Raw genomic sequence first — 15,677 nt, forward strand, 5'->3', positions numbered from 1 at the left:
TCATTTTCGTCACACAAGAATGCTCTCATCATGCACAACCCCGATGACAAGCCAAGCAATTGTTTCATACTTTAGTAATCTCAAACCTATAAACTTTCGCGCAATACATGAGCGCGAGCCATGGATATAGCACTATAGGTGGAATAGAATAATGAGGGGGTTATGTTGAGAAGACAAAAAGGAGAAAGTCTCACATCAACGAGGCTAATCAATGGGCTATGTACATGCCCATCGATTGATGTTAATGCAAGGAGTAGGGATTGCCATGCAACAGATGCACTAGATCTATAAATGTATGAAAGCTCAACAAAATAAACTAAGTGGGTGTGCATCCAACTTGCTTGCTCACGAAGACCTAGGGAACTTGAGGAGGCCCATTGTTGGAATATACAAGCCAAGTTCTATAATGAAAAATTCCCACTAGTATATGAAAGTGATAACATGAGAGACTCTCTACTATGAAGATCATGGTGCTACTTTGAAGCACAAGTGTAGTAAAAGGATAGTAACATTGTCCCTTCTCTCTTTTTCTCTCATTTTTTTGGGCCTTCTCTTTTTTATGGCCTTTCTCTTTTTTGGGGCCTTCCCTTTTTTTTATGGCATTTCTCTTTTCTTTTTTTATTCCTTACTTGGGACAATGCTCTAATAATGATGATCATCACACTTCTATTTATTTACAACTCAATGATTACAACTCGATACTAGAATAAAGATGACTCTATATGAATGCCTCCGGCAGTGTACCGGGATTGCGATGAATCAAGTGCGACATGTATGAAAAATTATGGATGGTGGCTTTGCCACAAATACAATGTCAACTACATGATCATGCTAAGCAATATGACAATGATGAATGTGTCATGACGAACGGAATGATGGAAAGTTGCATGGCAATATATCTCGGAATGGCTATGGAAATGCCATAATAGGTAGGTATGGTGGCTGTTTTGAGGAAGATATAAGGAGGTTTATGTGTGAAAGAGCGTATCATATCACGGGGTTTGGATGCACCGGCGAAGTTTTCCCCAACTCTCAATGTGAGAAAGGGCAATGCACGGTACCGAAGAGGGTAGCAAGGATGGAAGGGTGAGAGTGCGTATAATCCATGGACTCAACATTAGTCATAAAGAACTCACATACTTATTGCAAAAATCTACAAGTCATCAAAAACCTCAGTACTAGGCGCATGCTCCTAGGGGGATAGATTGGTAGGAAAAGACCATTGCTCGTCCCCGACCGCCACTCATAAGGAAGACAATCAAATAACACCTCATGTTTCAAATTTGTTACATAACGTTTACCAACGTGCATGCTACGGGACTTGCAAACTTCAGCACAAGCATTTCTCAAATTCACAACTACTCAACTAGCACGACTTTGATATTATTACCTCCATATCTCAAAACAATCATCAAGCATCAAACTTCTCTTAGTATTCAATACTCTATATGAAAGTTTTTACTAATCTTGTATACCTAGCATATTAGGATTTTAAGCAAATTACCATGCTATTTAAGACTCTCAAAATAATCTAAGTGAAGCATGAGAGTTCATCTATTTCTTCAAAATAAAACTACCACCATGCTCTAAAAGATATAAGGGAAGCACTAGAGCAAACGCCAAACTACTCCGAAAGATATAAGTGAAGATCAATGAGTAGTCAAATAATTATGCAACTATGTGAAGACTCTCTAACATTTAATAATTTCAGATCTTGGTATTTTATTCAAACAGAAAGCAAAGCAAAATAAAATGAAATCTAAGAATAGCAAACATCATGTGAAGAAGCAAAAACTTAGGATCAACCGATACTAACCGATAGTTGTTGAAGAAGAAAGGTGGGATGCCAATCGGGGCATCCCCAAGCTTAGACACTTGAGACTTCTTGAAATATTATCTTGGGATGCCTTGGGCATCCCCAAGCTTGAGCTTTTGTGTCTCCTTAATTCCTCTCATATCACGGTCTACCTAAATCTCAAAAGCTTCATCCAGACAAAACTCAACAAGGACTCGTGAGATAAGTTAGTATAACACATTGCAAAAACCTTATCATACTCTACTGTAGCAAATTACTAAAATTATTATTCAACATTGCATAATAAATTCCTCTGCATATTTAATGGTCATATCCTCAAATAGAATCATTAAAGAAGCAAACATATGCAAACATAACAGCAATCTGCCTAAACAGGACAGTCTATACAGAATGCAGCAACATCCATACTTCCCTAGCTCCAAAAAATATGAAAGAAAATTCCCATTGTAGTAAATTTATCAGATCTTAATATTCAAAAGGTTTTAACATTTTATCACCTTCTGAATTTTCTAGGGAATTATTGCAACAGCGGTAAACTTTCTGTTTTCAAACAGCAACATGAGGACTTCTAAAATAGGCATAGTAAAGGCTATCAATGCCACTTTTATTGAAAAAAAAGATGCAAAACATTGTTCTAAATAAAATCAAGCAAATCCTCACAAAATAAATTGACGCTCCTAGTAAAACACATATCATGTGGCGAATAAAAATATAGCTCCAAGTAAAGTTACCGATGAACAAAGACGAAAGAGGGGATGCCTTCCAGGGCATCCCCAAGCTTAGGCTCTTGACTATCCTTGAATATTACCTTGGGGTGACTTGGGAATCCCCAAGGTTAGGCTCTTTCCACTCCTTATTCCATATTCCATCGAATCCTTACCCAAAACTTGAAAACTTCACAACACAAAACTTAACAGAAAACGTGTACGCTCCGTTAGTATAAGAAAATAAATCACCACTTCAAGGTACTGTAATGAACTCATTCTTTATTTATATTGGTGTTAAACCTACTATATTCCAACTTCTCTATGGTTTATAAACTACTTTACTAGCCATAGATTCATCAAAATAAGTAAACAACACATGAAAAACAGAATCTGTCAAAAACAGAACAGTCTGTAGTAATCTGGATCAAACATATACTTATGGAATTCATAAAATTCTCAAATAAATTGATGGACCTGAGGAATTTATCTATTAATCATCTGCAAAAATAATTAACTAAATATCACTCTCCACATAAAAATTTCTCCAATTCTCGTGAGCGCTAAAATTTCTGTTTTTTACAGCATGATCGCAAAGACTTCCCCCAAGTCTTCCCAAAGGTTCTACTTGGCACAAACACTAATTAAATGCATAAAACCACATCTAAACAGAGGCTAGATGAATTATTTATTACTAAACAGGAGCAAAAATCAAGGAACAAAAGTAAAGTTGGGTTGCCTCCGGACAAGCGCTATCGTTTAACGCCCCTAGCTAGCTAGGCATGATGATTTCGACGATGCTCACATAAAAGATAAGAATTGAAACATAAAGAGAGCATCATGAAGAATATGACTAGCATATTTAAGTCTAACACAATTCCTATGCATAGGGGTTTTGTGAGCAAACAACTTATGGGAACAATAATCAACTAGCATAGGAGGGCAAAACAAGCATAACTTCGAAACTTTAAGCACATAGAGAGGAAACTTGATATTATTGCAATTCCTACAAGAATATATTCCTACCTCATAATAATTTTCAGTAGCATCATGAATGAATTCAACAATATAACCAGAACCTAAGGCATTCTTTTCATGATCTACAAGCATAGAAAATTTACTACTCTCCACATAAGCAAAATTCTTCTCATTCGGCATAGTGGGAGTGTCATAAGAGACTCGAATACTATAAATTGTTTCCACATTAAAAGAGTAATGTTCAGAAAATGGGTAACCATAATCATGACAAGTTTTATAAATATAATCACTACTTTTTATAGCGTAAGTATCATCACAATAATCATCATAGGTAGGAGGCATGCTATCATCATTATAAATTTCCATATCAAAACTTGGGAGACTAAAAATATCGCCATTAAACATAGCTTCCCCAAGCTTAGGACAAACATTAATTGCAGCAAATATATTCTCAAAAACATCATCTTCATCAAACATAGCCTCCCCAAGCTTGGGCCTTTTCATATCATAAGCATAATCACTCTCATCATTAATAGTATGGATAGCACCAATAGTATAGCAATTATCATATTCTTCCAAGCAAGTGCAAAAAAGATTTTCAAGATCATAAGAAGTGTCATTATCTTCCACAATTATATTTTCATGAGGCACAATAGTAATAGGATCATCATTATTTGAGAGAGATATCTTTTTACCTATCTTCCTTTTTCTTTTCTTCTTCTTCACCACATCATGTGTGGGTTCAATCCTCTTTTTGGAGCTCCTTATTAATGAGATTGGTTGAATAGGAGGCTCCTCCTCGTCACCTGGTTCATCATAAGAATTAATAGGAGGGTATTGGGAAGCCTCTTCCCTTTCATTAGTATTCTCTTCATCTTCTATTTGTTTTCTTTTCTTTATGTAGTTGGCAATATAAGGATTTTCAATACAATTCACCGCACAATACATATAAATTTTCTCTAGATCAAAATCAAGAAATCTATCAAGATTAAACTTTGGAATACCCTCAGTTATACGTTTCATTTCCTCATACCCCAAAAGAAGACTAAGCTCTTTATGATGCTCAAGGGTAATCAAATTATCACAATTTTTGGATACGATTCGGTCATGAAACAATTTGCATTGGAGATTTAAATGACCATGTTCATTGCAAAGTTCACAAGGGACGCGAAAAATATTGAATTTTTCAGCACAATCATCAAGACTTTCTTGCAACAATTCAGTTTCTAAGTACTTATGCCTCTTGCAATATCTATCTTCCCTATTTGGTGTGTACTTACAAACCCAATGCACTCCACAAAAATTGACATGTTTATAGGAGACATTTTCATCATAACTAGTGCAATTATCATTAGTATCATGGATATTCAGAGAATTTGTACTAACAACATTGCAATCATGCTCATCATTCACATATTTAGTGCCAAACATTTTATAGATTTCTTCTTCTAGCACTTGAGCACAATTTTCCTTTCCATCATACTTACGAACGATAGTAAAAAGGTGAAGCGTATGAGACAAACTCAATTCCATTTTTTTTATATAGTTTTCTTTTATAAACTAAACTAGTGATAAAACAAGAAATTAAAAGACTTGATTGCAAGATCTAAAGATATACCTTCAAGCGCTAACCTCCCCGGCAACACCGCCAAAAAAGAGCTTGATAACTACTACACAACCTTCTTCTTGTAGACGTTGTTGGGCCTCCGAGTGCAGAGGTTTGTAGGACAGTAGCAAATTTCCCTCAAGTGGATGACCTAAGGTTTATCAATCCGTAGGAGGCGTAGGATGAAGATGGTCTCTCTCAAGCAACCCTGCAACCAAATAACAAAGTGTCTCTTGTGTCCCCAACACACCCAATACAATGGTAAATTGTATAGGTGCACTAGTTCGGCGAAGAGATGGTGATACAAGTGCTATATGGATAGTAGATATGGGTATTTGTAATCTGAAAATATAAAAACAGCAAGGTAGCAAATGATAAAAGTGAGCGTAAACGGTATTGCAATGCGTTGAAACAAGGCCTAGGGTTCATACTTTCACTAGTGTAAGTCCAATAATAACATAATTGGATCACATAACTATCCCTCAACATGCAACAAAGAGTCACTCCAAAGTCACTAATAGCGAAGAACAAACGAAGAGATTATGGTAGGGTACGAAACCACCTCAAAGTTATTCTTTCCAATCAATCCGTTGGGCTATTCCTATAGGTGTCACAAACAGCCCTAGAGTTCATACTAGAATAACACCTTAAGACACAAATCAACCAAAACCCTAATGTCACCTAGATACTCCAATGTCACCTCAAGTATCCGTGGGTATGATTATACGATATGCATCACACAATCTCAGATTCATCTATTCAACCAACACATAGAACCTCAGAGAGTGCCCCAAAGTTTATACCGGAGAATCATGACGAAAACGTGTGCCAACCCCTATGCATAGGTTCATGGGCGGAACCCGCAAGTTGATCACCAAAACATACATCAAGTGAATCATGTGGTATCCCATTGTCACCACATATACGCACGTCAAGACATACATCAAGTGTTCTCAAATCTTTAAAGACTCAATCCGATAAGATAACTTTAAAGGGGAAACTCAATCCACTACAAGAGAGTAGAGGGGGGAGAAAACATCATAGGATCCAAATATAATAGCAAAGCTCGCGATACATCAAGATCGTATCACCTCAAGAACATGAGGGAGAGAGAGAGAGATCAAACACATAGCTACTGGTACATACCCTCAGCCTCGAGGGAGAACTACTCCCTCCTCGTGATGGAGAGCACCAAGATGATGAAGATGGCCACCGGAGAGGGATTACCCCCTCCGGTAGGCTGCCGAAACGGGTCTAGATTGGTTTTCGGTGGCTACGGAGGCTTCTGGCGGCGGAACTCCCGATCTATTGTCTGTTCTAGAAGTTTTAGGGTACGTGAGTATATATGGGTGCAGGAAGTACGTCGGTGGAGCTTCGGGGGCCCCACGAGGCAGGGGGCGCTCCCTAGGGGGGTGCCCCCACCCTCGTGAGTACCTCCCTTGGCTCCTGACGTGGGGTCCAAGTCCATTCGGTAGCTTTCCTTCCAAAAATAACTTCTCCAGTTGATTTCGTCCCGTTTTGACTCCGTTTGTTATTCCTTTTCTTCTAAACACTGAAATAGGCAAAAAAACAGCAATTCTGGGCTGGGCCTCCAGTTAATAGGTTAGTCCCAAAAATAATATAAAAGTGGATAATAAAGCCCAGTATTGCCCGAAACAGTAGGTAACATAGCATGGAGCAATCAAAAATTATAGATACGTTGGAGACGTATCATCGGCCCACTTTGAGGCTGCCCTCTAGGCCTTGTCGTCTTCTTTCGGCCGGCCACTGGGACCAGTCGGCCCAAAGAAGGCGGCTAGTTGATCTTTGGGTCTTGAGGGGTGGAGCCAGCCGCGATGTCTTGAAATGCCATGGGGAGCAGATGAGGCTACCCATGGCTAATTACTCCGACAGGTGTGCTGGAGGAGCATCTGCATTTCCCAGCCATCCATGTGCTCATATTTCAAAATACTAGAATCTAGTAATTTCATGGGCCATGCATGTTGTAGAGCTATCATATGTCTCTCGTCATTTTTTTCTCACCGACCTTCTACCTGCTACCTTTACATTGTACTACTTGTGCACACACTTCACCCATACTCACACTATTGTTTTTTATGCATGGGTATTTCAGACTCTAACGCGGTGTTGATGAATACAAAAAAGAAAAGACAGAAGTCGCTCCAGTGTAATTCGAAGATAAGCACTAAGCATTGCAGCGCTCTAAAGGGGTGTAGTGTCAGCAGATGGAGACAGTAAATGTAGCTCTGCAGTTGATGATCTCAATTGCCACACACAACCATCCCAGGTGCTTGCTTTAACTTCGCGATGTCAAATGTGGTTGCATGTTGCATATGGTGTCTAGCTTGTATTGCTTCCAATTTGGTTAAATTGCATCTGCTTACTTTACACATTATACCTTTGATAATGACATTCCCCCCTATTTTTGATACATACTACATATGTCTATTAACCATGTCCATACATCAAATTAATGCTCTTTTGTATCCCTCATCAATCACTTATGATGAGACAGACACCCCAGTGGGTTACTGTGAGACGCGCTACTCGTTTAAAGAGTGAAGTGTCATCCTCCCCACATGATTCTCAAGAAACAGCAAAGGCTAAATGAAGATAGTCAATGTAGCTCTCTAGTTGATGACCGCGATTCCCCCACACCACCATCGCATGTGCTTGATCTTACTTGGCAGTGTGATATGTGGTTGCATGTTGCATATGGTGTCTACCTTGTAATGCTTCTAATTAGGGTAAATTGCATCTGCTTAGTTAACACATTCTACCTGTGAATATGACATGCCTTCCTGTTTTTGGTGCATACTATGTCTTTCTATTAACCATGTTCTTACATCAAAGTACTTTTCTTGTGTATCCCTCATCAATCACTTCTGACGACACACCGTCAAGTTGACAGTGTAATATTAGTTGCAGCTTGCATATCATTTCACACATGTATTGCCTCTAATTTGTTGAAGTGCCACTTATAATGAGACACATCAAACTTGGTAGAGTGATTTTGGTTGGATCTTTCATATGGTGTCTAGATTGCATTGCTTCCAATTTGTTGAAATGCCTTCTGCTTAGCGTTTTCCGTACATATTCCATCCTCCTACAATGTGGTTGCCATACATAAAAGTTGTGTTCATCAGTATCATGCATCAACGAATTTGGAAGTGTGAACTTCATTCCTTTTTCTTGTGTGTTTACTTGACAAGGCAAAATATAAAAGGATGAAGGCACAAAATGATGGTGGTCCTCTGGAGCAACCAAAATAGATGATCTCTACAGATTCTCCTGCTACTCCTACTATAGTGCAAAGTTCCAAATCTCATCCCCCTACTCCACAACCATAGGTGCTTGCTCTAACATGGTAGTGTGATATCTGGTTGCATGTTGCATATGGTGCCTAGCTTGTATTGCTCCTAATTTGTTAAATTTCATCTCCTTAGCTTACACATTATACATGTGAATATGACACGCCTTCATGTTTTTGGTACATACTACATTTGCCTATCACACCATGTTCTTACATCAAACTATTGTTCTTATGTATCCTGCATCTATCGCTTATGATGAGACAGCCACGCCCATGGGTTAGTATGAGATGCGCTACTCTTATAAAGAGTGCAGTTTCATCTTCTCCACATGATTCTCAAGAAACAGCAAGCCTAAATGAAGATATTGAACATACCTCTATACTTGAAGACCGCACTTCCCCTACACCACCATCGCAGGTGTTGCTCTAACTTCGCAGTGTGATATGTGGTTGCATGTTGCATACGGTGTCTAGCTTGTAATGCTTCTAATTAGGGTAAATTGCATCTGCTTAGTTTACACATTATACATGTGAATATGACATGCCTTCCTATTTTTGGTACACGCTACATCTATGTGTTAACCATGTTCTTACATGAAACTACCTCTCTTCTGTATCCTACATCAATCACTTACGATGAGACACCTTTATTCGTTGCATATTGCATATTATTTCTAGCATGTTGCCATGTATTGCTTCTAATTTGGTCAAATACATTTGTTAGGCCACCCTTTTAGTTTGGCAGAGTGATATTGGTTTCATCTTTCATATGGTTTCTAGCTTTCATTGCTTCTAACATGTTCAAGCACCTTGTGCTTAGTTTACACTTTATACATCATACATATCAATATGTCATGTCGTTCTGTTTTTCATACATATTCCATCCTCCTATCATGCGGTTGCCTTACATGAAAGAAGTGTTCATCAGTATCATGCATCAATGAGTTCTGAAGAGCAAATTTTATTCCTTTTTCTTGTGGGTTTGACTTGACAAGGAAAAATCAAAAAAGAGGAAGTAAAAGAGTAAGGAAGGCGATGATGGTGGTCCTCTGCAGCAACGTAAATGGAGCATATGTACGGATTCTCCTTTTACTGCTAGTGCATTACAAGTTCCAAGTCTCCGCTCCCCTACTCCACCATCCAAGGTGCTTGCTCTAACTTGGCAGTGTGATATCTGGTTGCATATGGTGTCTAGCTTGTATTGCTCCTAATTAGTGTAAACTACATCTGCTTATCTTACACATGATACGTGTGAATATGACACGCTTTCCTGTTTTTAGTACATACTATATCTGTCTATCACACCATGTTCTTACATGAAACTACTCTTGTTGTGTATCCTGCATCAGTCACTGGTGATGGGACACCTTTAAGTTGGTAGTGTGATATTGGTTTGCATCTTGAATATGATTTCTAGCATGTAGTGCTTCTAGTTTGACGAACGCCACCTATGACGAGACAGTTTTAACTTGGCAGAGTGATATTGATTGCACCTTCCATATGGTGTCTAGCTTGTAGTGCTTCTAATTTGTTGAAGTGCTTTCTGCTTAGTTACCACATCATAGGTGTGAATATGTCAAGCCGTCCAGTTTTTCATACATATTCCATCCTCGTATCATGACTTTGCCTTTCATCAGAGTAGTGTCCGTCAGTATCATGCATGACTGAGTTCTGAAGAGCGAATTTTATTCCTTTTTCTTCTCGGTTTGACCTCACAATGCAAAGTCAATAAAGCGGAAGGAAATTGGTAAGGCATTGGATGATGGTGGTCCTTCCGAGCAACTGAAACGGAGAGTCTCTACAGATTCTACTCCGACATCCTCCCAACAAGATTCGCAACACAACGCAAGGCTAGACAGTCAACGTAGTTGTGTAGATGATGAGCACATATCCCCTACTCCATCATCACAGGTGCTTGCTCTAACTTGGCACTATTATATGTGGTTGCATGTTGCGTATGATGTCTAGCTTGTATTGCTTCTAACTTTGTTGAATTGCATCTACTTACTTTACACATAATGCATGTGAATACGACACGTGTTCCTGTTTCTAGAACATATTATATCTGATCACACCATGTTCTTACATCAGACTATTGTTCTTGCATATCCCGCATTAGTCACTTATGATAAGGCACCTTTAAGTCACCACTGTGATATTGGTTGTGTCTTGCATATGATTTCTAGCATGTACTGGTTCTAATTTGTTGAAACGCCAGACAGTTTGAACTTGGCAGAGTGATATTGGTTGCACCTTTCATATGGTGTCTAGCTTGCAGTACTTCAAATTTGTTGAAATGCCTTCTACTTAGTTACCACATCATAGGTGTGAATATGTCACGCCGCCCTATTTTTCGTGCATATTCCATCCTTGTATCATGTGTTTGCCTTTCATCCGAGTAGTGTTCGTCAGTATCATGCATGAATGAGTTCTGAAGAGCGAATTTTATTCCTTTTTCTTATCGGTTTGACTTCACAATGCAAAATCAATACAGCTGAAGGAAATTAGTCCGGCAGTGGATGATGGTTGTCCTTCGGAGCAACTCAAACAGAGGGTCTCTACAGATTCTACTCTGCCATCCTCCCAACAAGATTCGCAAGATAACACAAGGCTGGACAGTCAACGTAGTTGTGTAGATGATGAGCACATCTCCCCTACTCCACCATCGCAGGTTCTTCCTCTAACTTGGCACTATTATATGTGGTTGCATGTTGCGTATGATGTCTAGCTTGTATTTGCTTCTAACTTTGTTGAATTGCATCTGCTTACTTTACACATAATGCCTGTGAATATGACACTTGTTCCTGTTTCTAGAACATACGTGTAGATGATGAGCACATCTCCCCTACTCCACCATCACAGGTGCTTGCTCTAACTTGGAACTGTTATATGTGGTTGTGTGTTCCATATGATGTCTAGTTTGTATTGCCTATGATTTTGTTGAATTGCATCTGCATAGCTTACAACTTATACCTGCAACAATCACTTACCCATAAGACACATTTAAGTTGGGAGTGTGATGTAGGTTGCATCTTGCATTGTCTTCTAGCTTGTATTGCTTCCAATTTCTTGAAATGGCACTTACGACGAGACATTTTTTACCTGATAGAGTGATATTGGTTGCATGTTCATATGGTGCCTAGCTTTCATTTCTTCTAATTTTGTTGAAATGCCTTCTGCTTACTATTTTTCATACATATTCCATCCTCCTATCGTACGTGTGAATATGCAATGTTGTCTTTTTTTGTATATATTCCATCCTCCTATCCTGTGCTTGCCTTACATCGTCTGTATCATGCATCAACCAGTTATGCAGAGCTAATTTTATTCATCTTCTTGTGGTTTTGACTTCATAAGGCAATATTAGAAAATAGGAAGGAAAAGAGTAAGTTAGGGGATGTTGGTGGTCCTCCGGACCGACGCAGATAGAGACTCTCTAGATTTTCCACTGCTACTGCTAATGAAGTTGATGTCCCAAGTCTACATGGTGAGTTCATCTCCCGTACTCCACCATCGCTGTTGCTTGCTCTAAGTTGACAGTGTGATAATTGGTTTCATGTTGCATATGTTGTCTAGCCTGTATTTCTTCTATTTTGATTAAATTGCACCTGCTGAGTTTATACGTTATACATGTGCATATGACATGCCTTTCTATGTCTAGAATACACTGCATCTATCTATAATACCATGTTCTTACATCAAAGTACTATTGTTGTGTATCCCGCATCAGTCACTCATGATTGGACGCTTTTAACATGGCAGTTTGATAGTGGTTGCATCTTGCATTGACTTCTACATTGTAATGCTTCTAATTTTTCGAAATGCCACTTATGACAAGACACTTTTAACTTGGCAGAGTGATATTGGTTGCATCTTTCATATGGTGTCTAGCTTGCATTACTTCTATTTTCTTTAAAATCCTTCTGCTTAGTTTACACATCGTAGCTGTGAATATGTCACGCCATCTTGTTTTTCTTACATATTCCATCCACATACGGTTGTCTTACATCAAAGTATTGCTTGTCTATATCATGCATCAATGAGTTCTGAAGAGCGATTTTATTCTTTTGTGTTGTGGGTACAGCTTGACATGGCAAAGTCAAAAAAGATCAAGGAAAAGAATATAGTAGGGAATGGTGTTACTCGTTGGGTGAAACAGAAAAGGATCTGCCCTCGAGATTCTACCGGTACTTATAGTCCAGTAGAAGGTCCAAGTCCACCGGCTAAATCTACAAACACAGTATCACCTGCTCCACCAGCTGCAGCATCCACTTCAACTTTACCAGCATCTCAACGAGTTACTCGTTCATTTGCTTCGGAACTGGCCAGTTCCCAAGCTGCCTTCACACCTAACACTACTTCCGAAGCACTGCTGACACAACAGGACTTGGCAAGATCAGATGAACATCATGAGCATCAACACCAAGATGGTACCTGACCGAGTCAAATTGTAGTTGCATGCTCCTTTATATGTACACTCACAGTTTGATGTGCACTAACACTTTCCATATTCGTTGTTGAACTAGCACCACGGCGCAAGCGGAAATAGACATCAGGGATAATGTTTGACAGATTAACAAAATCTAAAGGCGGAAGAATGGAGATCCATTTTGAGGCAGGTTTAAAAAGGCCACGTGATGCTACAGAGTCGGCCAAGTTAGTATCAGAGGCAGCCGTTGCTGTTAGGTGTCATGCACGTATCCTCCCAACATGGATCCAATACAGGAATGAGAAAGACAATACCCAGTTTAACACCTTCCTTGACCATTTATCCGTAAGTAATGTTATTCATCACAATTTGTAATATTGCCTTGCTCTGTCCCATACTTTCTAGCTTCCTCCTAATAAGACTCACATTCTTTTTTCAACAGATGAGGTTCAAGTTGGATCTGAAAGATGATGCAACTAAACAAGCATGCACTCATGTTTTTCAGTCTGCTCTGCGATAGTATCGATACCACCTTAGAAAATCTCACTTTGAAGGCAAGGCTAACAATGAAATTGCCCAAACATCTCCAGTGGAATATATTACAGATGAAGACTGGACAGCCCTTGTTAAACACTGGTCTGATCCAAAGTATCAGGTAGGGTATATGTATTTGATCAGACCACATATTGAACTTGTATTTACGTATGTGACTTACAAGTGTATCTTCATCTAGGCTAATTATTTGAAGAACAAGACCAACCCTTCTAAAGTGAAATTCCAACAGACAACAGGATCTCATAGCTATATCGCACATTGTGAGGCTCTTGTAAATAGCTGCTAGTTCCTTCTTTTTATGTGCCATATTATCGTATCTATATTGACTTGTTCCAAATACAGAGGAAAGCCCGTGCGGACCAAAAGAACCTGAACCGAATGTAGTGCAAATCTTCAAGGATTGCCACACCAGCAAGATGAAGAGCATGAGCACAGCAGTTCAAGCCGCTGTTGTATGTCCTTACTCCTCCTGCCTTTCAACTGATTGGTACTGTGATGTGTTCATTTAACTGCTTGGTTTGCAGCCAATGTCAGTTACCCTGCTCACTTTTATACAAAGTTGTCTTAGCGTATCATTTCACCTTACATGGTTTAAAAGAGATGAAGGATATTCTTTTGGTGTTGATCTATAATCTAGTTGTGATGTTCACGTGCGCACACAATGATACAATAGCCTATTTGTTTTATATCTGTTTTCCCATGATATGAATGATGTCATACTATGTTCATCCTACTTTAAACCATGTCTCTTTATCCTTAGATGTCAATGAATGTGAGGAAATAGACAATACAACAGGCATGCTACATGGACATATGTTTTGAAAGTGATTTTATCATGTAGTTGGCACTACAATACATGCTAATGTATTACAGTAGTTCACCAAAATAAGTTATCTATAAACGTGGAACCTGCTTTATTTGTTTTTGTCTCATTAGTAACTCATCTGGTACACTAATCCACAAGTTCAAACTTTCAGCAAGCTATGGAACAAATGATTGAACAGCCACAGCCACCGGAAGGTGACGAGGCTACCACAGGCACAATGTCACCTCTTGCTACAGTGCGTCAGTATCTCTCCACTAACAGTGCAAAAATCACCTTCATGCGTAATTCTGGGTTGGTTGTCAAGGTAACCTCGTCCAAATCACCTACTGAACAAAATCTTCCGGCTAGACAGAGTGATATATTTGCGCTCGAGACAAAAGTCCAATCCCTAATGGACGTAGTTTCGGAAACAAGAATAGTGGTTGACAAATGTCGTCAAGATATGAATGGTTTTGAAACCAGACTATCAGACATTTGCTTCGTTGTTCAAGAGCAATGGCGGAAAAAAGGGGAATATCGTGCTGCTCCATCAGATTCTACAGCCTGAAACCAATGTTGAAGATATCGCTTATCGTTATCATCTCGGTCAGCTAGGGATTAGAGATTAATCAGAAATCGGCCGATTAATCGATTTTATCGGTCGACTATTAATTGGATATTTTGTCAAACCTCAGGTTCCCAACACTAAAATACGCTATATTAAACACCAAAATAATATTTGATAGAAGTGTTACCTTGATTTCTAGCCTTTGAATCCTCGTATAATGGCAAACAAAATAGGATAATAGTACATATTCCGTAACAAGGTCCACAAAACATAAAGAAACATAGTTTTTGCAAACATCGTGTTATGAATAGGTCCGATTTATCGGTAGAGTCCTGATAAATCGCTTATCAGAATGATAAATTGGTCCAAAAGATAAATGGCAAAGATAAGGCATAATCTTATCGGTCACCCCCCGATTAGCGATAAATCAGAAGATTAATCGGTGAATCGGAAGATTTCTTGAACAGTGCCTAAAACATTAGCACTCAGGTCATATGATTTGTGCTTCTATACATCTAATGGTGCTTTTATCAACAAGGACTGTAAACTTTATGCCAACATGCCTTTTGTTGTATGGTTGGAATTTATTTTGCTGTGATACAACATTTATAATGCTGCCAAAGGCTGCAGTAATTACAACGCTATTTTTGTATATTGTAGGTTTATCTTAGTAATGTATTCGGTTGAAAGCTTCGTAGGAGCCCAACATGCCATCATTCGTCGGGCCCATTCCAATTGGGCTAAAACGATTATGGGCCAAAATTTGCATGTAGCCCACTAAAAATATTTGGGCCTATATCAGCATAAGCTTTCTTTTTTTTGGTAGGCTTGTGCCCATAGTGGGCCTTTAACAGGCCTAAACATAATTTGGGCCCTCAGTAACAATAGGCCATTTACAGGTGT

The sequence above is a fragment of the Triticum urartu genome, chromosome 7A (genome assembly GCF_056163025.1).
Source record: "Triticum urartu cultivar PI428250 chromosome 7A, HENAU_Tu73, whole genome shotgun sequence".
NCBI classification, from domain to species: Eukaryota; Viridiplantae; Streptophyta; class Magnoliopsida; order Poales; family Poaceae; genus Triticum; species Triticum urartu.